Source organism: Mustela erminea, chromosome 19, assembly GCF_009829155.1.
Source record: "Mustela erminea isolate mMusErm1 chromosome 19, mMusErm1.Pri, whole genome shotgun sequence".
NCBI lineage: Eukaryota > Metazoa > Chordata > Mammalia > Carnivora > Mustelidae > Mustela > Mustela erminea.
In genome coordinates, this window is record NC_045632.1 from 40554251 (window position 1) to 40581748 (window position 27498).

Here is a 27498-nt window from a genome sequence, read left to right on the forward strand (position 1 = left end):
CTTCCATCCAAGGCGTGGCGCACCCTGGTGAAATCACCCTGCTTGTGGCACTTGGTCTGGGAGGCCTAGGGTGACACCCACCAGTAAACGAGGAAAAAATAGAACAAACAAACAGTTTTAGACTTCAAGAAATCCCACGTCACTTTGCAAAGCAGTGGATGAATGAGAGATGTGCACATGCAAATAAAGTTAATCAAAGATGACTTTTGGTCTCTAATTACGCTGTCTTGAGATTTACTCAGAGTGATGAAGCTACCTTCTCTTGTCCCCTCAGAGGAGCCATTTGGAATTGCCGATAAGAGGTTTCGCCGCAGTACCAGAGGGGCTTGTGGTAGAAATTCTGCTGGAGAACATCACCAAAGCTCCGTTACAATGGGGCTCATGTGTGTGCCGCCCATCACCTTATCTTCAGCAGGTGCTGTGATATTGGGCACCTGGGAAGCAGAGCTGGGAAAGGATTATCATCGAATGATGTCTCCCCAAAAGATGCTGAAGTCCTAACTCCAGTCCCCGTGAAAGTGCCCTTATTTAGAAGCACGGTTTTTGCAAATGATGAAGTTAAGATGAAGTCATTAGGCTGGGCTCTACGTCAGTCTCACTGGTGTCCTTACAAACAGCGGAATTTGGACATGGGGCGGGGGCACCATTTATAAGCCAAGGAATGTCAGAGGATATCGGAAATAGGAGGAATGCAGGACACAAATTCTCCCTCACAGCTCTCAGAACAGGTCGACTCAGCCCACACCTTGATTTTGGACTTCTGGCCTCCAGAATTGTGATTCAGTAAATTTCGGTTGTTTAAGCCACCTAGTTTGTGGCCTTCTGTTCCTCTGGCAGCCCCAGGACACTAACATGGGTGGGGCAAGGCACAGTGCATTCTGAACTGGGTGATTTCTCCGTTCCTCTCTGACACCCTGCTTCCAGGACACTTGTCCCAGCAAGCTGGTCCCACTGGCACCACCAGGAACCCTGGGTTGAAAGCTAACCTTGGCTCTTCCTCCTCTTGTGGTCTCATCTGAAAAACTGGTGGTACTAGTACAGCACACTCCTCCTTGCCTTGTGAGGATTCCCTACATTTCTTGTGATGAGCTGGATACCGTGTGTGGTGAATAGCGAGTAGTCAATAAATACTACCCGTTATTATTATCAGCTTCAAAACCTTGGCCTCTAGAACTGAATAGTGTCAAGGTCAATTTTACATTTCTCTGATTGTCGCTGAAACAACGTGGACAGGGCTGTACCTGACTGTCCGAGTGGAGTCGGCAGGTAACATAAGGTCCTTAGAGGCCAGACAGGCCCCGGAGCATTGGACGGACATGGCCTGGGTGTTCATACTGGCTTGAAGACACGGTCTTCCCTGGCCCCATGCACCCCCCACCACACAGATGGTTATCAAGAGCAGGCACTGGAATCTGCAGAGATCTAGCCCTGTCGGAGCTGACCTTGGTGGCCTGAAGGTCAGCAGGCCAGTAAGGCACTGGGAGGTGGGCTGCTGAGCTGAGTGAGGTGGCAGTGATCTCAGGGAGCCTGTGGGGAGCCCAGCTGAGGGCAGAGACTCTAACCCTGATTAGCATTTCAACGAGGGGCCTAAGGGGCAAGAGAGAACATCTGTCTATCAGAGCAGCAAGGGGGCTACAATTAGGAAGTTTCCAGGTCCCCTGCACTAGGTAATACATCCAAGGCTTCGTGGTCAGTATCTTACTGACTGTTCAGCACAATGCAGTGAGGCAGGTATTAGTATCTCTTACACAAGAGGGAAATGAGGATCAGAAGACCTTTGGTAACTCAAGGCAAAGTCACAAAGGGCATCCGCTGCTGGTACCTGAGCCTGGTGAGACCAGAGCTCTTACAGCTAACCATGGTGCCCCACTGCCTGCTCGCACCTCTGCACTGTCCCTGCTTGAAAGTCACTCTCAGTGGGCGGTTACCAATATTTAAATCGGATTCAAGACCATATTGTCAAACCCATCTGCGGATAGTTTATAGCTATATACTTAAAAAGGCATAAATGCTTTTTGAATGCCAGTAGTACGCATCCTTAATTTTCTGCATTGTTTATGAATTGCCTGGAATAGAGCAATCACAATAATAATTCATACTTTATCGCCCTTTGTAATTTACAAAGGGCTTTCACAAACATTAGCTCATTTTACACATCAGCCCACAGAGGTAAGGGTTATTATTACCCTCATTTTATTGATGGGGAATGAAGGAATAAGTCATACTCTTTAATGCTCGGACATGCTAGTACACCTGAAGGCTGCAGTCTTGAGAGGAGGGCTTAGCCTGAAAACCCTACCCCAGGAAAGGAAAAAAAAAAAAAAAATTCCCTGGTGGGGAACACAGTTTCCAACAGGGAGTGGAAAGCTCCAAAATCAACCCCAATTCAGCCTCCGGTCGGATGCTTCGCCTTCAGAAGGACATAGCTGATTAACAGCAGCCCATGATAGGGGTAGCTCCCAGGTACTGTCTGCTTATTCCGTGCTCAGCACCGAGCCGAGCACTCTGCTCTGCTGGCTTTATTTAGCTAATCAGCGCACAGCCCAATGGGGTTAGAGATGAAGACACCAAGGCTGTGAGAAGTCACTCCCTCAAGGTCAAACAACTCGAGAGACCTGCTGACCATCCGGTCTCAGAGGTTTAACGTTTAATAATTTAATTTGAAGGTGTCCTGCCTCATGAGTACAACCTTTCTCTTGGAGGAAAAAAAAAAAGCTATGGAGTTTTGTTTTTTTCTCTGCTCCCAGAGCCTCTTGACTTTCACCGTGGCTCACCCCAGGTTAGAAATGCAATGTGTACTTGATGCAAGGCTTGGCTTCTTTCCGCTTGGGACTCACGGAGGCGTTGGATCTATTACTGCACCTGCTTTTAAGTTACCTATGCTCCCCGCTCCAAGGAACTGTGGTTTGCAATTAATGAGATTTGATTCTGCTGCAAACACCTGAACCCCTGCATCCAAAACTCCTGATGGAGAAGCTTCTGAGTTCCAGGAGAACTTCAGCTCCAACTCATTTGAGCCACAAACCCACGTTTGGTGGCATCATCTCCTCACACCCACCTTGTCTCTGGATGTATTTGACAAGCTTCCAATAGTCTCCCCAGACATACTCTTGCCATTTCTAAAATGATTCAAAACACAGGCAACCTACCCCACCCCCCCCCGCCTCCCAAAAACAGCTCCAGAGGCATCCTGGGTGAAGACAGTCAGAGCCACAGGTTGGGTCTGGCACCCGCGGAAGGTTAACTCTGAAGGGAAGAGGGACCACTGGGATGCTTAGGTCTGCGAACATCCATCACTGACCTCTGCCCAAAATAACTAGGAAAAATTTGAATTTGAGATGGGAAGACGGGGCCACAAAGAAGAAGGCTGGGCAGATGGTGATGCTTTTTGTAAAAATTTTGGGTGAAAGAGAAAACGCTGACACACAATATGCCATGGTCTTAGCTTTCGGCCCATTGTGGGGCGGTGGGCGGGCTCAGGGGCTGCCCCGTGGCCTGCCACTTGGCCCATCCCGTGGAGAGCAGACCTGCTCGTTCAGGCGGAGGCAGGGCCTGCTGTGACAGCCTAGAAGCTCCGTTTTAGATGTGAAGTATTAATTCAATTTCCCTTTCCTCGTGCCACTTACCAGCTGTGAGGCATCAGGCAAATTATTCAATCTTTCTCGGGCTCCGTTTTCTCGTTTGAAAAATGGAGATAAAATGCTCCCCTGCACAAGGCAAAGTGGTGGGATTAAATGACACGAAGATGTGCCGGCACACAGTAGGCGTCTTCCCTTTTCCACGTTTCTCCTCTTCAATCCTTGATCCGTGAACAACGTGACTTTGACATAGAAGAATTCAGGCCCCCCGAATCCTGAGCTCAGACCCTCGCTTGTCTGCTGCTGCATTCATTACAGGATGCGGCCGGTGCCAGGCTCCCCGAAATGTCATGGCAGAGCCTAGCCTTGGCCGGGAGCACCCACAGTTAGGAACCTTCATCAAGGCTCATGGCTGGAGAGGGTGAGAGTTGTCTCCAAGGCTGCTATTTTGCAATGGGCTGTTTTCCCTGAAAAGCCAGTAAACATAGCTTAACATCAACCAACTTGCCCTTTTATTTTTTCTTGGATTCACCTGTGCTCAATTATTGTCATTCATAGATCTTCAGTGGAAAAACCCCCAAGTCAAGCCTTTCGTCCTCACCTCAGTTTACAAATAAGGAAGCTGACACTTAGGAGGCTCGCCTCGGCCAAGCTAGCCCTGCTGCAGGACGTGCTCTGCCAACAAACCCGTCTCGGCAGACGGGCTTCCTTTCCGGACTCGTGAGTGGAAGCCTCCAGCCATTGCCAAACAGGGATACGGCTTCCACCAGAGAGAACTGTGGCATTTCCAACTGCGGTCATCCCCGGCTGGCTCCTGGAGGTGAGTAAGCCTATGGCAATATCACTACGTCATAAACATCTGTTGGGTTAGGAACCTGCGCTCGACATTTTACCTGCATTCTCTTATTTGATTTTTTCAACAGGCCCATGAGTAGGAATAATGTCCTTTCCCCAGAGATGTTCGTGTACTAGTTCTCAGTATTCGTGGGCCCAACTTGTATGGCAAAGAGGCCTCTGTGGTCAAATTAAGGGCCTTGAGATGGGCAGAGGAGCCTGGGCCCCACGTAATCACAGGGTCCTTCCACGATGGAGGCAGGAGGGACAGAGAAAGAGATGTGGTGAGAGAAGCAGAGGGTGGCGTGATGGGCTTCAAAGAGAGGAAGAAGCCATTAGTTAAGGGATGGATGCAGGAAGCCTTGAGACTCGGGAAAAAGATGAGAAATAAGATTCTCCCCTAGGACCTCCAGGAGGGAACCAGCCCTGTTGACCTGGTTTCAGCCCATAGGACCCTGTCTGGACTTCTGATGTCCCAAACTCTCAGATAATAGAGTTGTATTGTTTTCAGCCACCGAGTTTGTGGTAGTCTGTTACAACAGCAATAGCCAATGGTAAATGCACCCATTTACCAGATGAGCAAGCTGAAGCATCCTGGTGTCACATCACCTGGCCAGAGTCACGGCAGCCAGCTCACGGGCAGCAGAAACGATGCACACAGCGTGACTCCATGGCTTGTGCTATCATGTGCTGGAGAAGGAGGGGGACCAGTGCAATGTCACAACTTAAAAATGCAAAGCCTTCCTCAACCCGGTGAGAGAGTCAAGAGAGTCACAGTCTCCTGTTGCATTAAAACAACAACAATAAAATCATGAGCGTGAGAGAGTAGCTGTTTCATTCAAGGGCACAGGTAGAAGCAGAACTAAACTCCCAACCGGGCTGGCTGTCTCTTTGCGCAACTCTGCTCCTGACCCACACACTGTATTTCGTAGGGGCATTTGCACAGCTGTGGCCCTTCTGCAAGGAGAAGCAAGGACCCTGCCCATGGGGGCCAGCAAGTCTGGGGGGGAGGGGAAGGCCTGCCTGTTGCCGCCTTAACTAGCTGGTCCCAGGGTCAGCTCAGCAGGAAGTCGGCTCTTCCCCATAAGACTGCAGGACGTGCAGGACAGAAAAACCTGGCTATCACCTGGATTCCATCAATTGCTGAGAACCTCTGTTTACACGGCCCCACTCTTGGAAACACCTGGTTATTTGGAATTGTACAGACTCACACATTACCATCACCACCACCCGGAGTCCTGTCTGGGGAACCTTTCGGGGTGACATGCGTTGGTCTCAGTGCATTAGAGGTTATACCCTCTTCGGTTGTCACAAAATCCCTATGGAGTAGACACTGATCATTGGGTGGTATTATAACCACCCCTTTGTTGACAAATAAGCCAAATGAGCACAAGAGCTGTCACTTGCCTGGCAAGTAGCAGGCAGAAACAAGATCAGAACCCAGGCATTCCCACTTCGGAGTCAACCTTCATTGAGGGCAAAGAGCAGATACTCTGAAATAGGCAAGGATATGTTGCAGGAAGTCTTAATCTTTAATTAGTATGATTGTTGTTATTATTACTATCATTATTTTACTGTTCTTCGAACTCCTTTAGAGCTAAGGAAAAAAAAAAAGTCAATGAAATGGGAAAAGAGGATGTCAGCAGCTTAAGACTTCCCTTTTGTAAATCCCCGTTCCTCCTTACTGCGTGAGGATCTAATTTTATTTATGCTTCCTGAATGCAGCCAAACAGCAGGGACTGCCGGGATTTGGGCTCTGGCGGGAGATGGCAAACAGAGCTTTTGTTTTGATCTCACTGTTTAGGTTAATGCATCCTGATTCCTACACAGGCTGTTTCCCAGGATGCTGTTATTCCACTGTCTGCTGGGGAAGCAAATGTCCCCGTGAAAATGAATTAAATGCAGCAGTATTTACAAATCTTGAGTCAGATTTCCATCCTGTCCAACAGGATGAGAATTTGACCCATTATTTACACTAGTAAGCTGAGAATGACATCAAAAGCTCTCTTATTAACTGCAGGGGAGATAATGACTTAAGTGGCTTTAATCTAGACATGTGCTTTACAATAGAAAAGTGCATCTGCTCCTTCCACAGAGGAGTAAAGAAACAGCATTTATGTCTCTACTTAACGGACAGGATACCTAATTCCAAGCCTTGTCACTAATCATCCGTGGATCCCACACTGCTATGGTCTCACTTAGACATTTGGCTTGCATTGGAGAAAAGGGAGACACGTACAAGTCCAGGGAGAGACAGAGACCTGAGCGGAGGCAGGGGCACTTTGAATGCCTGGAAGCGGGGGGAGGGGCGGTGCAGTGCTCCTCACAGAGCCTGGGAAAACAGGCGTGGTCTCCTTGCTCTCAGCGCCCCCTTTTCTCCTGAGATGTACCCCACCTCCACAGCTGCAGGCACACCCATTCCTGATCATCCCTCATAGGGATGCTGTAAGAACTGATGACAAGAGAAAAGGGGGAGGATCCTTTTCCTGAGGCAAAACTGTCTTATCTTTGCTGCCACTCATGTTATGACTTTATTCTAGAATCTGTTTTTTTCTGGGCCCCAGCAAAGTGGGGTGAGAAGCATCTGAGCTCTGGAGCCAAAAAGTCTGGGAGGTGAGGTCCCAGCCCCATTACTTGCCAGCCCTATGGCTTCACGGTCAAGGCATGAACTGGTCTGACTCTTCAGTTCCTCATCTATAAAATGGGTACATCCTTCCTTCCTACCGATGTTAATCAGCCTCACCCCCTTCATCTATTTGAACTAAGCCCAATTCTCTGAGCATATAACAAATTTACTGGAGTTTAGCCGTGCAGAATTTGTAGGCTCCTTAAAAAAATAACAGTTTGCTTGAGATAAAATTCAGATATCATAAAGTCGACGTTTTGAAAGTGAACAATTCAGGATTTCTTTTAGTGTGTCTGCAGAGTTGAGCATCAGTCCACCACAGCCTAGATCTAGAACATCTTCATCACCCCCTAGACGCAAACTCCTAGCCACGAGCAGCTGCTCTATTTAGAACATAGTTTGCTAATCAACATCTTGCACTTCTTCAAGCTCTTTGAAATCTCGGAGGCCCACACTGCATTACTCCTGGACTTGTAATCAGCACCCAAGTGTCAGGCGTTTGATGTGTACCCCTCGAGGGCTCCCAGATTGACAGCTGGACTCTTTCCAGCCCTTCCAAATAGATGGTATATTCGTGGAGTTCAAAGGCCAGGATTCCTGCATTTTCTGTTCCCCCAGCTCCTACGCTCAGGTGGAGGTGCTTGGTAAACACGTGGCTTCTGACTGATTGGCCAATCTTCACTTCTTCTGAAGACCAGCGTGTTTGTCATCTCTGCGCTTCCCCGAATGCCGAAGCCTCCGCAAGCTGTCATGTTCCATGATTATTCTCCCCAAAGCATGTGCTGTTAATTTTTCATCTTAATGAACTGTCCAGTCGAGTTTAGCAGCGGGAATAGTGATAGAAGCACAGGAAGAACGTCTTCTGCCGTGTTATTGTCAGAAAGCTTCTCCCTCCAACACCAGCGCATAATTGAAATAAACTATCTCAATGGCGACAAATACCATTTGTCAAGAAGGACGCGGAGTAAGTGCTATTTCAAAAATTCATACTAACGAGCTTTATAAACATGGATTATTGGAATGTTCTTCTGATTGATACCTGCTCAAGCATTTAAGTGCCTGGCTATTATTCTCTGTGTTTGCTTGAGTGAAACCACTTTGGGTACCGAACTACATGTCAGCCCTAATTTTCCAGAGTATTACGGATGCACATTCTCTCCTGATGGGAGATGGGTCAGGCAAGCCGGAGCAGGCCCAAAAGGCCTGTGTTAATGCACAGATGCACACGCGGGGAAGCCATTATGCAGCTGTTGGCCTCCCAAGAGTGGAGTGCTCCAGGAACGGACGTCACTCAAATCCGACGGAGGGCCCAGGAGGGACACAGAGAGAGAATGAGGGGAAGAGAGATGTGTCTGAAAATTCTGTTCAACTCAGCAGTGTGGAGGAGCCCACGCGCCACCCCTCCGTTGAAAGCGGACACCCTGACTGTTATATTCCTGTTAACCCATCAAGGAAACATTCGGAACTTTGTCCTTCACTTAAGAAATACTGCCTGAGGGGTGCCTGGGTGGCTCAGTGGGTTAAAGCCTCTGCCTTCGGCTTAGGTCATGATCCCAGGGTCCTGGGATCGAGCCCCACATAGGGTTCTCTGCCCTGCAGGGAGCCTGCTTCCTCCTCTCTCTCTCTCTCTCTCTGCCTACTTGTGATCTGCCAAATAAATAAATAAAAAATCTTTAAAAAAAAAAAAAAAGAAAGAAAGAAATACTGCCTGAACGGCGACTAGTGTGAACGGCCCCGCTTGGTGTTGAGGACATGGCGTGGACCCTGCAGACGACGTCTGTGAAACGCTGGGGCTGAGAATCTCATTGAGAAAAAGGACGGTAAAAAAGAAAACCCACGAAAGACAAAAGCATTCACAGATGGTGATGGCTGTTTTAAAGGATTAGACAGAACGATGAAATATGGAATGAGTGGGCGTGGGTGGCAGGTGAAGTGCCGGCGTGGGGAACAGCCTCCGGCAGGTGGGGGTTGACGGGGGGCGGTGAGTAGTAGATTTAATCTGGGTCCTGAATGATGACAAGGGGCCAGGCACGGGAAGAGACTCGGACTCCGCGGACACAAAGGGCCAAGCCCTGCAGGCTGGAAAGGGCTGGGCCAGTTCAAGGGACAGCAAGTACGCAGCGTAGCTGAGTGGACCAGGCAGGGACGCAGAGGTAGGGAGGGAGCACATAGGGGCAGCACTGATAGCGCGGTTAGGGTCTGCGTTTTGTTCTGATTGAGATGGAGGTCATGAGCTATTTTTAAGGAATGATGAAGGGCAATGGTGACCACTCTCCAAGCCCTTACTCCACTCGGCTGCAAATTAAAACCAGCCCTGCCTCCCCTCCGTCTTTACAATTCAGCTCCTGGCCCTGACCTTGATTCCTGCAGGCCTTCTCGTGTGCATCTCTGACCTCCCTCTCGATACCCTGGGCAGCCACCGCAGCCCCAGTTCTCCTGTTCCAGCTCCTGCCCCTCACCTAGACCTCACTCCGGGCCCTCTGAAAGGGCCAAGCGAGCGGAGGAGTCTGATCGTGGATAAAGAGAGGGCCATTCCCACATTCTTGCAAGCAGGATTTATTCCGCACAGCAATCAGCAGAGCTCAATGGGAAACTTCTCTTGTCCTCCACCTAAGCTCAGGGGCAGCCAGAAAGCTCTGGCAGAAGCACGATTTCAGTGCAGGAACAGGATTAAAATCTGTCTTCAGAGTCGAAGTAATTTGAGTTCCATGTCACGAGAGGTCCTTTTCTGTCTTGCTTCCTACTGTATCTTGGTGCTGAGCTGGTGCTAAGCATCCAGTGAATACACATTCGGTGAAAACAATGAAGGCACAAATGAATCTGGTGTATTCATGCAGACAATAAGAGGGCTTGCTGCAAAATATTCCATAGAGTTTCTGGCAAGTTAAGTTCTCTGAGATGGGGTTTCACGTGGGGATGCTCATTCTGGGCTGCCCTTGAGAATAATATGAGGGAAGGGAAGCAGGAGTGGGCAGAGGGAGAAGGTGAGTTTGGGGAGCGTGGGGACTGGCCACAGCCTCAGGTAACCCTGCGTGGTGCTCTGGGCTAGGAAGGCCCTTCGCAATGATCTTGAGCAGAACCACAATGGCCAAACCCCTACTGATTCAGTCATCAGATGTGGGCTTCCCCAGGAGGGGCTATGATCTTGGCCGGAATGGCCACGTGAGGCAAGTCCAGAAGGGGCTGAGAGCTGCAGGTTCTCTACCAGCAGTATGTCACTGGCTGGGACTACCAGTCCTCCAGGGAAGAGAAGACGGGGGAGGGCACTGCAGCGTGGATTCTCTACCTACGCTGAGATCCACTGTGTCTTACAGGTCCCGGTATGGGAAAGGAAGAGGCGGTAGTTTGGATTGGAAAGTCTGCAGTGAGAGGGCAACGGCAGGTGTCCTCGGGGAAAAGGGGGCTTAGCATCGTGGTTCGCACCACACACTTGGGTGGGACCCTGAGCAGGAGACAGCTCTGTGTCCTAGACTCTGCTGTAAGCTCTCTGAGCCTCTATTTATTCTCCCAGAGAGTAAGACGGAGACCGTCCATGCACAGGGGTCGATGTGGGGAGCACAAGGAAGGGCTGTACAGATGGTGGGAAGAGAAGGCATTGTCCCTTTTGAAAATGGACTTGAGACAGTGGGCCCTGTCCTATCTGGGAACGCCGGTCAAAACTCTGAGTGGCACAGGGTCAGGAGGACGGAGACCACGTCTCCTTCCTGCGAAGGCCTGTTCAGCAAGTGTGCACACATACCCCACACACTGTGATAGAAGACCCGGCATTAAACATCCAGATTCTAGCCTCAAAGATCCTGCAGACTTGTAGACAGACAAATAGCAATGAGGTCGGTCACAGAGGAATGCTGCACCGACTTCTCCATTAGGCACTATGCCTGGGGTCCCTAACACTTTAGGGACTCACAGGAACGTTTTTGTGCCTGCTTATTTTTTTTTAATTGAGGTATAATTGACATATAACATTATATTAGTTCCAGGTGTACAATATAATAATTGATATTTTTATATATAGGATAATGATCACCACACTAAATCTGCTTAACATCTGTCACTACACACAGCTGTATTTTTTTTTCTTGGGATGAGAACTTTCAAGAACTTTCAAATATGCAATACAATATTACTAACTATAGTCACTGTGCTGTACATTCCATACCCTGGGCTTATTTATTTTATACTAAGGGAACTTTCTACGTTTGGGTTGCCTTCCACCAATTTTGCCCACCTCCCACCCCCTCCCACCCTCACCAATCTGTTCTCTGTACCTATGAATTTGGTTTTACTTGGTTTTTTTTTCCCCTTATGATTCTACATATAAGTGAGATCATATGGTATTTGTCTTTCTCTGACATATTTCTTTTAGCATAATGCCCTCAAGGTCCATCCATTTGGTGCAAATGGCAAGATTTCCTTTTTTTATGGCTGAATAATATTCCATCGTGTGTGTGTCTCTGTGCGCAACACATTGTCTTGACTGTCTGTGGACATTCAGGCTGCTTCCATGGCCTGGCTATTGTAAATAATATTGCAATGAACACGGGGGCACATCTATCTTTTCAAGGTAGCATTTTTGTTCCCTTTGGGTAAATACCCAGGAGTGGAATTAATGGATCATAGCCTAGTTCTATTGTTAATTTTCTGAGGGACCTCCATTTACATCCCACCAAGGGTTCCCTTTGCTCCATATCCTCACATACCAGTTGTAATTTCTTTTAAAGTCAGAAGGGAAATTAATTGGCCTTTCAGGGTAAAAGATTATATTCATCTTTATACCAAAGCAGTCATAGAATATATATATTTTTTATGGTAAAAGGAAATCTTGAAGGTGAAGGTGCCTGGGGCCCATGGAAGGCATGTTGAGACTCCCAAGGGGCCAAGGCACTCAGGGGAAAGAAGTGACCTGTTTCCCGGGGCCAGGGAACGTCATCCAAAGACAATTCTTCTCTGCACAACCAGAGAAATGGGGGCAGAGAAGGAAAACTCGTGCAAAGGAATCGGGAGGGAAGCATCCCAGTGAGGTGCTGGGGTGCCAGCAGTAAGCTGTGCACTGGAAGGGGGGGGTGACACGGGGGCTCCAGGAGGCGACAGGGAGTGGAGGCTGGATCCTGGCAGTCTTACAAGCAAAGCACCCTGTAATTTATCCTGTGAGGGACCATGCTTTTCTGAAGCTTAAGTTATCCTGCAAGGGACCAATGGTCTTCTGAAGCTTAAGGTTTTAGACTTAAGCAACTTGATACGATTTGGATTTTGGAGAAATCCTGCAGCAGCTTGGAGGGGAAAACTGGGGAAGCAGGCGTAGAGCTGGATGAGCTCCTAGGAGCTGGAGTGCTCGCCGCTCTGGCCGGTCCCCTGTGAGTCCGGACTGCCTTTGCAGGTTCTGCTCCAACCCTTGAGGCCAATGAAACCACACTAGTGATCAAGGCTTTGCTTTCTTTGCCCAAAGCCTGATGTAAACGGGTTAGGGGCAATGAGTAACAATCCTCCTGGGTCCATTTTTCAAGTGGAGATTCTGAAGTGAAACTGGGGAGTGCTGGGAGGTCCCAAACAGTACCTGTTAAGGACAGGAACACAGTTCTTGGGGAAACTTACTAGACATTCATTTAGAGAGGCACCTTCTCACCCTGCCCTTCCTTCCAAGTCTATGGCTGGAATTTTTACAATTTATTTTCTTTATAAAAAAAAGGTATAAGAACTGTTGCTGTGGCAACCTAACAGCATTTGGAATATGTACTTAGAGTCTAAAATTCAGAGCCTCTTGAAAAGATGAACTCACTGGCCCCTCCACAATTTTTCTAAAGCTTCCAAATAGAGGCATCTGCCAGGTGTCAGGCTACAGCCGTCTAGATCCTCAGCAGACACAATTAATTGGTGGCAGATTTTAGTATGGCTTGTTACCTTTCCTCCTCTGCACTCTCAAACTTCCTTGAGCTCTGAGTCCCCCACAGGGCACAGGGTAATTTGGGTTAGTAGCCTCCGGAGGAAATGGTGATTCTCTGGCTTCGGAATCACATGAGGCCAGGAAGGGCTGACAGGCAATGGCCTGATTTTTTTGTCCTGAAACAGTGGGAGCAGCTGAATCTCCCTGATGGAACATAAGGAAATAGGTAGACTTAGAGGGAGGTCAAGAGGACAACCCCCCAGCCCCCCCACCTCCGGCATATGAGTTCCATTAAAATAGGAACAACAATGGTCTTATTCACAGGGGCACATGTTGGAATTAGGACAGAGCAAACAGTCAATAGATAACGTGTTTAATGTATGAATGAATGGGTGGATGAGCAGGAAGCCACTCCTTAGAGATTCTACCCCATCCCTTTCAGGTTTGCCGGCTTTCTTCAGCTGCGGTATGTCTGTATGTCCGCCACCCCACAGATGACCATCACAGTCTGCAAAGAGTATGCACAGGTCTTGCCACAAAGCATGAAAGAGTACCACGAAGGCTTTCAGTCATTATTTGATGAGTGAATGAATGGATACTTGAAAACGATCCTCCTAGGCCCAGAGCCCTGGACTGCAAAGCCATTCCACACTGTCTTCTTGGGTTACTTCCTGCCCGTCACAGCGTTCAAAGTCCCTCTCATGTAGAATACAAACCCTCCCTTGCCATGAGATGCCCAGAGGAAACGCAGAGATAACTTGAGCAGTGCTCAGGAGCTTTGATCTTTGAAAGGAGGGAATCCTACACCAGCCTTTGGGGTGGCCCTGTTGAAGCTGACAAATAGAACAGAAGAGTCACTATCTGAATGGCCGGTTGTCGGAAATGAAGTGATCAGATTTTACCAGGGCTGTGTGTTCCCACCCTGGACCACTGGGTCCAGAAGGCAAGTGGGGAACGCATGCTCCCCGGCCCGAGAGACACTCACCTCTTGCCGAGGGAGCACTTGACAAGACAGGGCAAAACCTTTCCCCAAACTGAGCACGAGGTGGGTATCAAGCAGCGCAAAGAAGGGCCCTTCCAGACATCTCCATCCTGAAGGGGGATTTGCTGCTCTTGGCACATCAGAGCGACTGACATGGAGTGGATATGTTCTAGATTTCAGCGTGTACCTGGGTTGTCTCAGGAAGTAAGGGCTCTGGAGCTCTCTGGGTAACTGACATCCAGGCTGTACCTTAATTACGGATTAAATCTGTACAATCATTGCATGGAGCATGGCAAAATGATTTAAATAATCAGTCATTTTAGATGAAAGGTTTATAAGAAGTCATTGTGTTATTTTTACAACTTTCTGCAGGTTTGTAATTTTTCTTAATTTTAAAAAAGTTTAAAATCCGTGGAGCGTGAGTAAAATGAATAAGGGGAAACACTTAATGAAGTTTTCTTTTTCTAGGACAGTGTGCAAAACAGTGTCTATAGTTAGATACCCACGTACAGATGTGGAGAAAGTGACTCTGTGGATACGTGTGGTTGTAACTATCCAGAAAATCTCTGGACAGTCACGTAGGAATCCAAAAATAGTAGTTGCCTCCGTGGCAGGAAATTCATGGATGAGATGATAGGCACTGAAGGAGTCTGAATTCTCTGTAGGACTTATATCACCTTCTGAATTTCATACCCTCTTCATCTATTTAACTGTCTTATCGACTTACAGATAATAAATAAGAAAACAAACCAACCACCCAGTCACGACAAAGAGTGGCTCGAGAACTTCCATACTGCTCTCTCTCTTTCTTTCCAACTTCTGGACTGCAACATACTTCCTGATCTTTTCCGGTAACCTCCTACTCCTGCTTCGTGTCTACATACACAGGTCACCTCCCCACTGAAGCTTCTCCTGATTTCCTCTATCAGAGTCAGGCCCCCACCCCTGTGCTCCTATGGAAGCCTAGACCTGTCTAGAAGGAGCGAGCACCATGGTTGTTTGTCAGCCAGCTTGGCTCCATCACAAGAAGGAAGGGCCTTCAAAGGCATGACTTCAGTTCCACTGCTGTAACCCCAGACGGGCGTACACTTGGCCCACGGTGTTAGCTCCAGTATCTCGTTCAATGACTAAAACAAGAACAGTTCTCGAGAGATGGCTGGGAAGTGAACAGACCCAGCACTCTCTTCGCTTCTCCCGACGTGTTAGCTCTCGCTCAGTGTTACACACCGAGCTGCGTACTAGTGCATTCGCCAGAAGCTGCTAGGACTTCCTTATAAGCCGAGTGGAGATTTAGGACATGGCCATACTAAAAGAATTCTAATAGAATTGCCCTCCAACTTTGTTAAGACTGGAAGGTAAACTACAGAAGACCCAGGAGAGTCAGGGCTCAGAGGAGAGACCCTGGCTCTACCCATTGCTAGTCACGTGTCCCTCAGCAGGCTGACTGTACTCTCCCCGAACCTCAGGGTCCGCATCTATGAAAGAACCATGATGACTGCACACACCACTCAAAGTTCTGGTGGCGTCCAGCCCGATCATGGATGGAAAGTGCGGACATGCACGTTCAGTCTCCGCTCTCACTGTTCTTATCGGGAGTGGCCTCTGCATGTTGATCATCATTAGTTAAATGAAGTGAAATGAAAGAGCCACCACTGTGGCTGTGGTGTGTGTCTTCAATACGGATTCGGGCAAAGATAGGGCCCTCGTGCTGCCTGGCTTCCTGTAATTCTTTATCGACAACAGGACTGACAGTCACATTATACACACTGACGATCTGCAGAGGAGTCAGCGAGTGGACTGAGCGTCTATTTTTTTTTATCCAAGTGACACCAACTAAAGACAGATACTTGGCCTCTTTCTCCACAGTGGCCTACATCCCGAAATAGGAAATGTGCATTCACAGACAGACCCAGCAGGCTAGGGGGTTGGAAGACAGGCTGCCAGCATTTCAGACTGTCAGCGACAAAGCAGAGCTCGCTGGAGACTTCAGCATAGATGAGCTGCACCCCCTCCCCTTCAAAGTGGCTTTTTGGGATTGATTTTTATGCAAATGAAAGATATTGGGTGACTTGGGACCACTGGCCCCTGCCCATGATCACTCAGAAGAATCACCATGTGTGGAAGATTTCATGAATATAAGGGCAAATCTTTTTCACTTGAAGACATTCCTATCTGTGCCCCAGTGCCCTACTCTAAAAGCCCAGTGGGGCAGCAGGGCTGAGAAGCCGTAGTCTGTGGCTAACCCAGGCACGTCCTCCCCTGCGCTGCGGATGGACCCAAGGGAAATGTGTGCCAGGGACAGAGTTCGAGTGGATCTCCTCGGAGGTCAGCCGGAGAGCTGATCTTGCGAGCCCGAACAACTTCCCTACCATTTGTTAAAAGCCTCTCTCTCTTTTTTTCTCTCTTCTCTACCCCATCACTTTCTTTTTCCTTCTTGTTTGGATTTTGAGCACTTTATACAGAGCAACTTGACTGTTAGCTCCTCGAGGAAGAGGGGAGTGCCCTTCTGACTCTTGCTGTGTGAACCGCACACCAAGGTACTTTCCAAAAACGCTGCCCTTGGTGCACCGGGGTGTGTCCGTGGGGTAAGCATTTGCCTTTGGCTGGGGTCCTGATACCAGGGTCCTAGGATTGAGCCTCCTGGAATCAAGCTCCATGTCAGGCTCTATGCTCAGCCGGGAGCCTGCTTCTCTCTCTCCCTCTGCCGCTCTTCCTGATTGTGCATACAATCTTTCGCTGTCTGTCAGATAAATAAATAAATTCTTTAAGAAAGAGAAGAAGAAGAAGAAGAAAAGAAACGCTGTTATTGTGAACTGAAGGGGGAATCAAGAATCTGAGTCTGCAGCCTAAGTTGTTGGTTAATTTTGTTTTGTTCTTCCAAAACCTTACAGTATAATCATGAACAAGTCTCCCCTTTCTTCAAGGGGAAAAGAAAAAACAAAAAACAAAAAAAACCAACAAAAGAAACCTCTCTGTAAAACAAGAATATTTGCCTGAAAGATCAAACAGCCATTCTGTCTGTACCATGCTGTGTGTGTGTGTTTCAAGGGTGTTAGAAGCATTAGAATAGTTTTTCTTCTCCTCCTTGGAAAAAGCTATGCAGAACTCTTCTAACTAGGCATTCTTAATTTCTAAGTAGGAAAAAAATAAATAAATAAATAACAAAACGAACATGTTTCCTAGAAGATAAATCCAAGTACTTTCTATTTAGCTTCTGACTCTGCTTCATTGATACCTCATTCTAATTGTCCCTATTATCTAGAAAAATAGGAAATGTCAGTCGCGTGTTCTACTGAAGAATTCACAAGGCTAATGAAATGAAGAGACCCATTTGGCTTGGCAGCAATGAGATGATGGTCACTCTCAGACATGTCTACAGGAGAGCTGCGTCTCATCTGCTGAACCAGGCTTCAGAGCAAATGAGTGCAAAATATGCTAATTTGAGAGGAACCAGTCAGACACTCCAGATCTTATGGGTGTCTCTGAAGGGACGTGCCGCTCTGCTCCCTGAAGAGCGTTTTCATTCATTGGTTTATTCTGTAACAAGCATGGACCAGAGCACCGGAGAAAGAGTTCGGGGAGCTCCCCAAATTGAAATTGTGTTCTCAAACAGATTCACATTCACATGGGAGGGTACAACACCTGGAAAATCACCAAAGATTTACAAGTCTAGTCACAGGGGATGACCACTTCTGTCACAGAAGCTTGCGTGGGAGGCAGGGAAAAAGGCCTGCCTCCTGGACAGGTACTGACTTGTTGGTTTGTTTTTTGGTCCCTAACAGAGCAGATTCATTCAGGGCTAAGAGAAAAGAGGGGAATGGTTAAATCTATCAGCTTTAGCTAAAATCAGACTTCTCAAAGATAAAAATTTCCGAGAATAAAAATTATGCCAATATGGCCATAGACGAGTTACCTATCTTTTCTAAGACTCAGTTTTCTCACTTAGCAAATCTTGGACATTTAGAGTACCCACTACACTAGGTTTTTGCAAGGATTATGGGATGTGATGCCTTTCAATATCTTATTTCCCTGATGTGTACTAAGCACTCAATAAGTACCCTGATGTGTACTAAGCACTGCCATTATTATGACTTTTCTCTGTTGTAACATTAGCTTCCCTTCTCATATTCTATTCAAAATATACTTAAAAGTCGCTATTGATATGTTTGATAACTATGTTTTGAGAACCTACTTTGGGCCAGATACAGTGTTTACAACTAGGAATACAGTGCTCCCCCAAATAAGCCCTGCCCTCCAGGGCTAGAACCTCCAGGTCTAGCCGGGAAGATATGTAATTAAATAAACAGTTACAACCCTCTGTCGAAATCACAATAGATCACATAACCTCTGACTACCCATGTGTTGTCTAGGAAACACCCATAGCTCAGTTTTCAGGGATTGGAGAGAATTCCTTAAAGATAGTGAGGTCCAAGCTAAGATATAAGTGAGTAAGAGTTGGCTTGTGAAGAGAGAGTGCAATCATGGGGCATTGGGGAAGTGACAGGTGTGCCCTATAGTGGATCCCACAATGGATGTGTCTAGGCAGGGCTGGGTTTGCAGAGAGAATGGCTGAGAGATGAGTCTGGACAGCAAAATAGTGGCCTTATCCCTGAAGGGGTCCTAGACACTTACTAAGGAATCAGATCTCTGACACCAAAAAGATTAAGGGGGAAAGTAACATACTGCCTGGATGTAGGGACACTGTTTAGTATTTGTATAGAAGGCGTATCATGATGGAGAAGAAGTAACCCCAGAGACCAAATGACCTGTCAGGCGGCAATTGTGATAACTTTGGAGAAAGAGGATCAGGCTAATGTTTGGAGGATGACAGTAAGTGGGGAAGAGAGAAATAAAAAAAGTAATTTCAGAGATCATCAGAGTAGCACCAGTAGGAATCAACAGGAATAAATTGCCATTGGCAGTAAGGGACTGATTGAGAGACGTGTGGCACCCCTTCCATGTTTCTGATCCCACTGAGTTTTGATGCTACCCTGAAATTTGACACACAGGACAAAGTGAGGGTTGAGAGGAGAAAACCATGAGTTGTATTTGGCCTCTGCATTTAAGGCTCCTGGTGGACTACCCCATGGAGAGAAGCCATAGACCTATGGACAGATGGATCTAGAACCCTAAAATGTAGGGAGTCATGCCCCTAGAATTAATTCTTGCGTTTCTATCTGGATATTTGGGTGTCCTATAAAAATAGCTCTAGTTACTACTGAGAAGATAGAGGAGATCAATGGAGTCATAAAATCCTAAAATTTTAGAACTGTTAATGACCCTAGGTCCAACTACCCTGTGGCCCAAAAAAGAGCTCATTAATCTCAGGGCATAGGGACACTGAGTGGCAGAGTGGGCCTCGCAGCTGAAATCAGCCTTTTGGCTTATGATCTTGCAGTCTGCCTTTTGAGGTCTGAAAGGTTCAGCCTCCTGGCCATGGGATATAAGTCACCTTGTTCTTATTTATAGAATTCTCTTCAAAAGAAGAAAAGGAGGAAAAGGCAACCTGTCAATTATCTGAGTCCTCCCAGCTGAGTCTTTGCTAAAGAATGCCTTTCAGTTCCTTCTTTCTCCTCTGACTTTTCTATAGTCATCCCTCCCCCTCAAAAACCCAAACAACAACAAAAATGATCAACCTTGTACTGGTACGTAACAGGTGTTCAGTAAAGAGAACCCAAGAACAACAGGGAATAATCACATCCCTCAAAGCCCAAATAAGTAGGCCAACTTCCTTCTCAGACGCTGCTTTCCATTTAGTGCAGATTTAAGCAAAGGCAGGTTGGAGGGAGGGGCCAGTTGGCGGTCACTTCCATGCCTACAGTCATTGTATAGTCAAGTAGCTCCATCTTACCTTCTTCACCCATTGGATACCTGCTGCCAATTTCTATAACACACTCCACCCATCTGATTGGTCACTCAACAAAGGACAACTGGAACAAGCACCCCGGGGTCGCTGAGCCGAAAATACAGGGATTTCTGCAAAAAGAAAAAGGATTGTTATTAAACAGAGGTGACATGAGTCAATGAAATGACACAATCCTAGACTCCTAGATACTGGGGACACACAGTTGTGTAGATAGACATCTCCCTTAGAGGAGAATTATCCAGGCGTGGAGAGAGAGATGTAAACAAATTGTCACACTTGTGTGAAAAGTGGAAAAAACTTGCCATGGGTTTAGAGCTACCAAAAGGTGATGTGACTCACTATGTATGTGTTTTTGGTATTTTGATAAAAAGATAAAGCAGCCATCCATCCAACTTCTTGCACCACTCTACGGATGTCACATTCAAACCCGTAGGGGGGATGTCAACTCTTGGAGCCAGTTTCTGAGAAAACGCTCATTCTAAGTCCAAAGTAGGTACCTTCCCTCTGTAAGGGAGAACACTGTTCTGCAGCTGCCAGAGCCTCGTGGAATGACAGTCTCAAGGGCAAAGAGTGACAGGGGTGGTGGCGGTGATAGGAGATGTCATCCCTACACCAGCAGAGCTGAGCCCTGGGCTGACAGAGCCTCAATTCTTCATCAAGACTACATTTCTCTCCGCCCCCTCCCGCACCACAGCACACTCTGGATTTCTGCGTGGGGGCTGTGTTCTGCCTGGATTCTGGTCTGATTCATCTTCATATCTCCCAAAGTGTCTAACACATTTCCTAGCCCAGAGCAGCTGTTCAATGTAGATCTGTTCAGTGAATGAAGAGAGGAATACGGAGGGTCTGAACAGCTGTCGCCTTCAAAAACTGAGGCACTGAACCAGGGAACGCGGTAGTTGGCACCGCTCTAACACAACGGCGTAAAGGATTTCTTGAACGTCCTTCATCTCTAGGGCTTCTACCTTCTAGGATCAACCCAGCCTGCATTAAGAAATGAAACAGCTTCTGGGGCACCTGGGTCACTCAGTCAGTTAAGCGTCTGACTTGGTTTCAGCTCAAGTCATGACCTCAGGGTTGTGAGACTGAGCCCCATGTCAGGCTCTGCGCTCAGGGGTGTCTACTTGGAATTCTTTCCCCTCCCCCCTCCTCCTCTCTCTGTTCCTTCCCCTGCTTGCTTTCTCTCGCTCTCTCTCAAATAAATAAAATATTTAAAAGAAATAACTGAGATAGCTTCTTATTTGACTTTATTTATTATGCTTCCTTTTTGTTTCCAAATACACTTTTCCTCATCTCATCTTGGTTCCATCCAACAGCTCCTCCTCACACACCATGCCTTCCAGAAATACCACCAACAACAGCAGGAAGCAAAAACCCTTCTTGGTGAAGGACTGAAATAAATTATAAATCTCAAATGTGCCCATCACATCTTGATTTGGTGACTAGCAAAAACAAGAAAATGTCCTACTATGTGCTATGCCCAGGATGTTGAGGACAGAATAGCTATGGGGCTATTCCCAGATGAACGTGGAGTCAGAGAAAAATCCACATGGACAAGTCATAGAACACATAATTGATGAAGAACCCTACTTCGCAACCATATTACATGTTGAACTAGTCTCCAAAAATGACTCCCTCCCAAATGAACCATACTCCCCAGATATCCATGCCCCAGGTCTCTTTCTATGTGGATCTGAGCTATCCTTGGGTCACCAATGAAACAAAGCAAAGGGACACTCTGTGATTTCAGAAGCTGAGTCGTAAGAAACCTTGTAGCCTGTCTTGTGCTCTTGGAAGGCTTCGTCTGGGAGAAGTCAGCTGTCATGTCAAGTCTGAACACTCTAGACCAGCACGCTGTGAGACAGCTCCAGGCAGCCATGTGGAGAGGCTGCATGGATAGAAAGAGACATGCCCCGCCATACCTCTCTCTTCCAGGCACCCAAGCTGAGGTGCCAGATGGTGAGCAAAGATGCCATCTTGGACATCCAACTCAGTCAGACCTTCCTGCGATCAGCCATCTGACTACACAGCGTGAGAGACCCCACGTTAAAACCACCCAGATGATTTCACTAAACTCAACTATAAAAGGTAAGGGTGAATTGTGATAACCTGCTAAATTGGGGACAGTATGCTACTCAGCAGGGGATATGTAGTACGCCGTAAATGGAACAGACATCTGCCATCGGCCTCACCAATGTCTATCACCACTCTGGTTGTCATAAGCCCACCTGGGTATCTCACCCCACTATTCAAAGGCTAAGACTTCTGCCCAAGGTGTGCAGCCAATAACAGCCAAGGTGAGACCTAAATTCAGCAGTGCAGGCATGAGAGCCTGTGCTCCCTCTCTCTGCATTCCCCGGTATCCAGTCAGTTAATGACACAGCCATAGCTGTTTTAGTCCGTGTGCTTTTCAAAGTTCTCAAATCCATAAAAATTAATTGAACTCCCACTTTGCCTCGAATTGTTTACCTCCCTGCAAAAAATCCCCTATAAAACTCCTTTCACCAAAAGCCCGCACAGACAATTAAGAGCTTTGGAAGGAAAGCAAAAAGAGCTGGGTGAATGGTCTATGCATTCCGATGACTGCAAACATTTGAGGTAGGTTCCGTGGAAAATGTTGGTATACAACTGCACCGTTCTTCTTAGAAAAGAAAACAATGACATAAGGAATCTTAGCCGTTTCTGTGCTTTCAGCAGAGTGGATGGGAAGAGAGCTTGTTGGGTCTGAGGGCTCTGTGCGTGTATACTGCCCGTCTTCTCTTTCTGCACTGGGGTTCCTGCTTGGAATGTTCATCTTCCCTCTTCTCTCATGACTCCCCAAGACCTGGAATCCTGTGTTCCCTTCTAAGCCTTGGAAATCCAACCTAGCCCCATGGCATCTACCCGTACCTACTCTCAGAGTCTCCCCTTCCTTTCTCAAGGCCTGTGTGCCATGACTGGGTTGCTACCAGTATAAGTCATGCCTTCTACCAGCTCTCTCTAGTGCTGCACTGAGCCTCCCAGGGGTATAGACACATCATGCCATCGATGACTGCAGTGAGATCGAGAAATCACAGGAAAGAACACTATGAAGCCCAGGGTATCAAGCAGGATGGAGAAAACCTCAATGAGCCTCCAAAGAGCAAGGAGAAAAGCCAGGGAAGGGCGGGGGTGTGATTGTGGCAGGTATCTCCTGCTGAGCTCTGAGCGCTTAGTACACGCAAGTCCATAGGCTTCTCTTGGGCTCCCGAGTCACACTGCTGTCCCTTCTCTGAGGATCTCTGCTCCAAATCAAGTGCCTTGGCTTGTCAATGTACATGGACGGGTCATCTTCAAGAATGTGGACTTCAGCCAGGCCAGCCATGGGCTGAGATCATTGTTCAGAGAACAAGGACAACAACCACGTGTGGTTCTTGGGTTCAGGGAGGGTCGGGGCTGAAAGTTTACGTGTGTTCAATGAGAACAGTCCCCACCTCAGTGACCCTATCAACAGGATCCTGGGACACTTCTGTGCATGCAATGCTGGGGTAGGTAGAGCATGGGGTAGGGAATGGAGGGGGGCAGGTGAAAAGGGAAAGAGCTGTCAGGAGGGGAGCAGGGAAGCCCAAGGACACAGCGACAGCTCCATTTTACAGATGAAGAAGCCAGCTAAGCCATAAGTGCCCAGTGCCCAGAGCAAGGAAACAGCCTGACCGGACTGGATCACCAGCGAGTAAACCACTCCTCTCCTGCCAGATTTAGGAGCCCAGAGTGAGACCTGCTTCCTGGGGTAAATCATGCCTATCCCTCTAATACATTAGCCCAGAAATATTTTACTTTTTAAAAAAAATATATTTATTTATTTGAGAGTCAGGAGGAGAGAGAGGGGGAGAGAGAGAGAGAGAGAGCATGAGCATGGCAGGTCAGAGGGAGAAGTCTGCCCTGCTGAGCAGGGAGCCCAATGTGTGTGTGTGGGGGGACTCCAGGATCATGACCTGAGCCAAAGGCAGTCGCTTAACCAACTGAGCCACCCAGACACTCAGCAAATTGCTTATTTGCTTAAACAATACAACAGGGAATTTCCAGTACTTTGGTAGGGAGCTGACAGAAACAAACTATGATTAAATAGATTACTATTAAATAAACGAATGAAATACCAGGTTTCTCGGACTGCCATGTTGCGGCAAAGAAGTCAAGCAAAGACCATATGCTTTTCTGTTGTACTGGAAAGACCGCGTCATTTTGGTGATGTTGCTGTGTCTGTTTCTTGCTCTGTGGCTGGGAGAAGGGGCAGCAGCTGGTCGCTGACTCCGGGCACCCTGGAGTCAGGGCCAGCTAGAACAGGGGATTCTTCCTATGGTACATGTCACGTGTCCCTGACAGTGCTGACGGGATGATCACACCCAATTAATAGTCATCAAGGGTGTTTCTCTCTCCTGTCATTGCCAAAGTTTCCAAACCATATGGTGAAACACATCTTGTAACACAGGTTTATAGATTTTGAATTTTTTTTTTGGAAAGAAATGAGGGTGGGTGAGGAGCAGTCAGCTATCGAACGTGAGGAGACATTCGATGTAAAATCCATGCTTGGCACCTTCCGAGCTAGTCTGACTTGGGGCAAGCACGAGTTCCCTGAGTCTCTGTTTCCTCACTAGAAAATGGGGGTAAGAACAACTATTTTGCGGATGACTGTCAAGAATAGTGATGATAAACGCACTACCGCCACTTGGGGTCGGCACTCAATAATCAGTAGCTGTGATTATGAAGGTACAAATCGTGCCCGATTTAAAATTTAGTTTTACTTTCTATGGTATATTTGCTATTCACAACGCCCTCTGGGAGAAGTACAAGCGTCTATACAGAGCTTGTATTCATGTATTCGGTATCTATCATATATCACACATACTGAGTATTAATCTGTAAGCATTTCCCCTACCAGTCTTTTTCAGATGAAGAAGCTATGCCTCAAAGAAATCCGGGGATCCCTCAAAGTTCACGGGCTCAGCTTGGACTTCTGCTCCGGCTGAATGTGAAGGGCTCTCAGCTGCCCATAGCTCATGCCTTCCTGCAAAATCTCCAGGGACCGACTCTGCACCGCCTGCACGGGGATGACCCCCCACGTCTGACCGTAAGTCCAAGAAAACATCCGAAAAGACGTCCTGGGCTCCAAATGGATTTGACACAGCGGCCCTTTAAATCAAACTCTTAACACGATTATCTTTATTTCTCTTTAGCAGTTTTTCTAAGTAAGCCATGCCTTTGGAGGCCCCTAATACAAAGTGACAACCTTCACCGTTTTTCCAAAGCGCCGATGGACGGGCGTAGAGAGAGTCCATTGTCACCATGGTAATTACCGCACAATACCTGGCGGCCAATGGACAGTTAGGAGGCTCAGGCAGCGGCTGAATCCGGCATTGTCCAGGCCCGATAAAAAGATTAGAAGCCCTGAAAAGCCGGGGAGCGGGATCTCACAGCTCTTTCGCTGGGCCCTGAAAGGACCATTGTGCTACCACCATAAATTCTGGGTTCTCCGGGCACTTGACAACTGAAGCCGGGGACAATAGAATTCTTGTGTCCAACAAAACACTCCTTGTCCAATGCCAGTCTTATCAGCCGCATTTACAAATGTCTTTCGTTGTACCCAAATAATTCCCTATTAGAAGGACTATTGGGAGCAGAACTAAATAAATATTCACAGCCTTTGTAATATCGTTGGGAAATGAATAAACAAACTGTCATCTAGCATATGAGCAAGCCTCCTGCTACTCTACATTTTATCCCTATTTCTTGCCCAAATGATGTGGTCGGTCCTTTCGATTTCTCTCCGTTAACATAGCAACAGTCGTTGATACTGGAAGCTCCGGTTTTATTGGCCACCTACTACATACCCCCCATATACATGGCCTTGGTGCTTCTACATGCAATTTTCTTTTCATTAGTCTTGCCCACAGCCCTGGCAGGGGCTTGTTTTACTTGGTTCCTGCCTCCTAGAAGAGAAGGAACCAAAGCTTACCCAATGCACCAAAGCTAGCTAATAATAAAATAAGAATTCAAACGTAGGTTTCCCCAGATCCTAAGGCTCTGCCTTCCCGCTATGCCTTGGTGGTTTCTTTCCTGAATAAAAAAGGAATAAAACCTCAGAATAAGGGGGAAATCTAAGCACATCTACCATAAAAGTCACAAATATACATGGGGTCTGTTTATATACTGTTATAGAACCTGAGAACACTGACAATAGAAGTAAAATAAAGAGGCTTTCTTCAAGAGAGTATATTTTATTTTGCCCTAGAATGCCAGCAATTTTACATTTTAACCTTTTGAGGGGAAGGAGAGGTGTCAAGCAAGCAAAAATAAACACAACCCAGCTTCGGGAAGGTTTCAGGGATGTCCGTTACAGCCAGCGGGTAAAGTTCTAGAAAGAATCGCTGGGATAAACAAAGCAAGCAGAGTGCCTGCATTCACAAATGCCCAGAACCTTTATGTCTCTTCCTGCAGTTTATTTTGCTTATCTATCTCCTTGTTGTGAACGAACACACATCTCAGCCTTTGACAGCAATGCACACGAAAAAACAGAAACTCCTTTCTTGATGGAAGCACTTCCTAGAAGGACAACAATCTTTACGTTTAAAAAAAAAAGAAAAAAAAAAAAAAGAAGAAGAAAAGAAAAGAAAATCTGACAATATGGAAACTCTAAATGGTTCCCTGTCGGGTCAGGAGAGGTCTATGCTGGTTAACACAGCTTCTGCTTTTCTCCCTGGTCTGCTCCCAGCCTTATCTCCTGCCCAGGTTAAGGCTTGCTCTTCCCCGATCTCAGCAGGCCGTGCACCTCTGTTCCTCTCCATTTCTTCCCCCAGGGAGAGCTCCTTTTTATGATGTCTGTCTGCCCCCTCCAGTGTTGCATCCAAGGAAACATTGAGCTTCTCGAAGACAGAAAGATGAGATGTAATATCTTACACTCATTTTTGTCTGGCCTGGGTCAGTACCAGGCCAACCCTCTACAGAGCCCGGCTTATTGGACAAATAGATGAATGGTACTGGTTAAATGGAGAACAACCATAAAACTGTATTTTTAAAATTTTTAAAATGAAAATCTACCTGTTTTATCTACTTGGTGTCAAAGTACACCAAGTAGATATATTTTGTATATTCGTATAATTTGTAATTTTTTTTTTTAAGGACGGTAATGATGTCCTCACTTGGCCCAAATGACGCAGCCTTGAGCTGTTTTCGTTAGTTTTCTAAAGCAGTTAATATCTATACCTAAAAATAGGTTATCATTTTGCAAACAATTGGCTATTAACAAGACTGGGTAACCAATAGGTTCTTCCTGACTGACTGATGGTAAATCCATGTGTTTGTGTAAGAACTGAGTTTGAAAAATGTGATCGATATTTCCCAAATACTTCAGATGCCAAGTGAAGCATTTAATCATCTTTGAGGATTTAAGGGCACGGTTATAGTCATGTACACACGATGCGAACTATTTCAGCTCTTCTATACCCCCGGGAGCCAGGTGTTCTGTAGACACAAGTTAATCCAAGCCAGCAAAGATGATTTCTAACGTTTACTGAGAGGTTGTCATGTGCTAGGTCCTGGGCTAAGTGTGTATACACACACACACACACACACACACACACACACACATATATATGAAATACATAATATATATATATATATATACACACATATATGAAACAATCTTATACATCAGGTACTATGATTTTCTTTATTTCATAACTAGGAAATCGATAAGAAAGGTGGAGTAAATTTGCC

General features: G+C 46.9%; 1 protein-coding gene across 1 annotated transcript in view; it reads right to left on the reverse strand.

Annotated features, from left to right (window-relative positions):
• CDH11 (cadherin 11) overlaps nt 1–27498 on the reverse strand; it is a 147892-nt gene that overhangs the window by 65217 nt on the left and 55177 nt on the right. The window contains exon 2 of the mRNA XM_032323554.1: nt 19753–19877. The gene's annotated coding sequence lies outside the window, so the exon portion shown is untranslated. The remainder of the gene's footprint in view (nt 1–19752; nt 19878–27498) is intronic.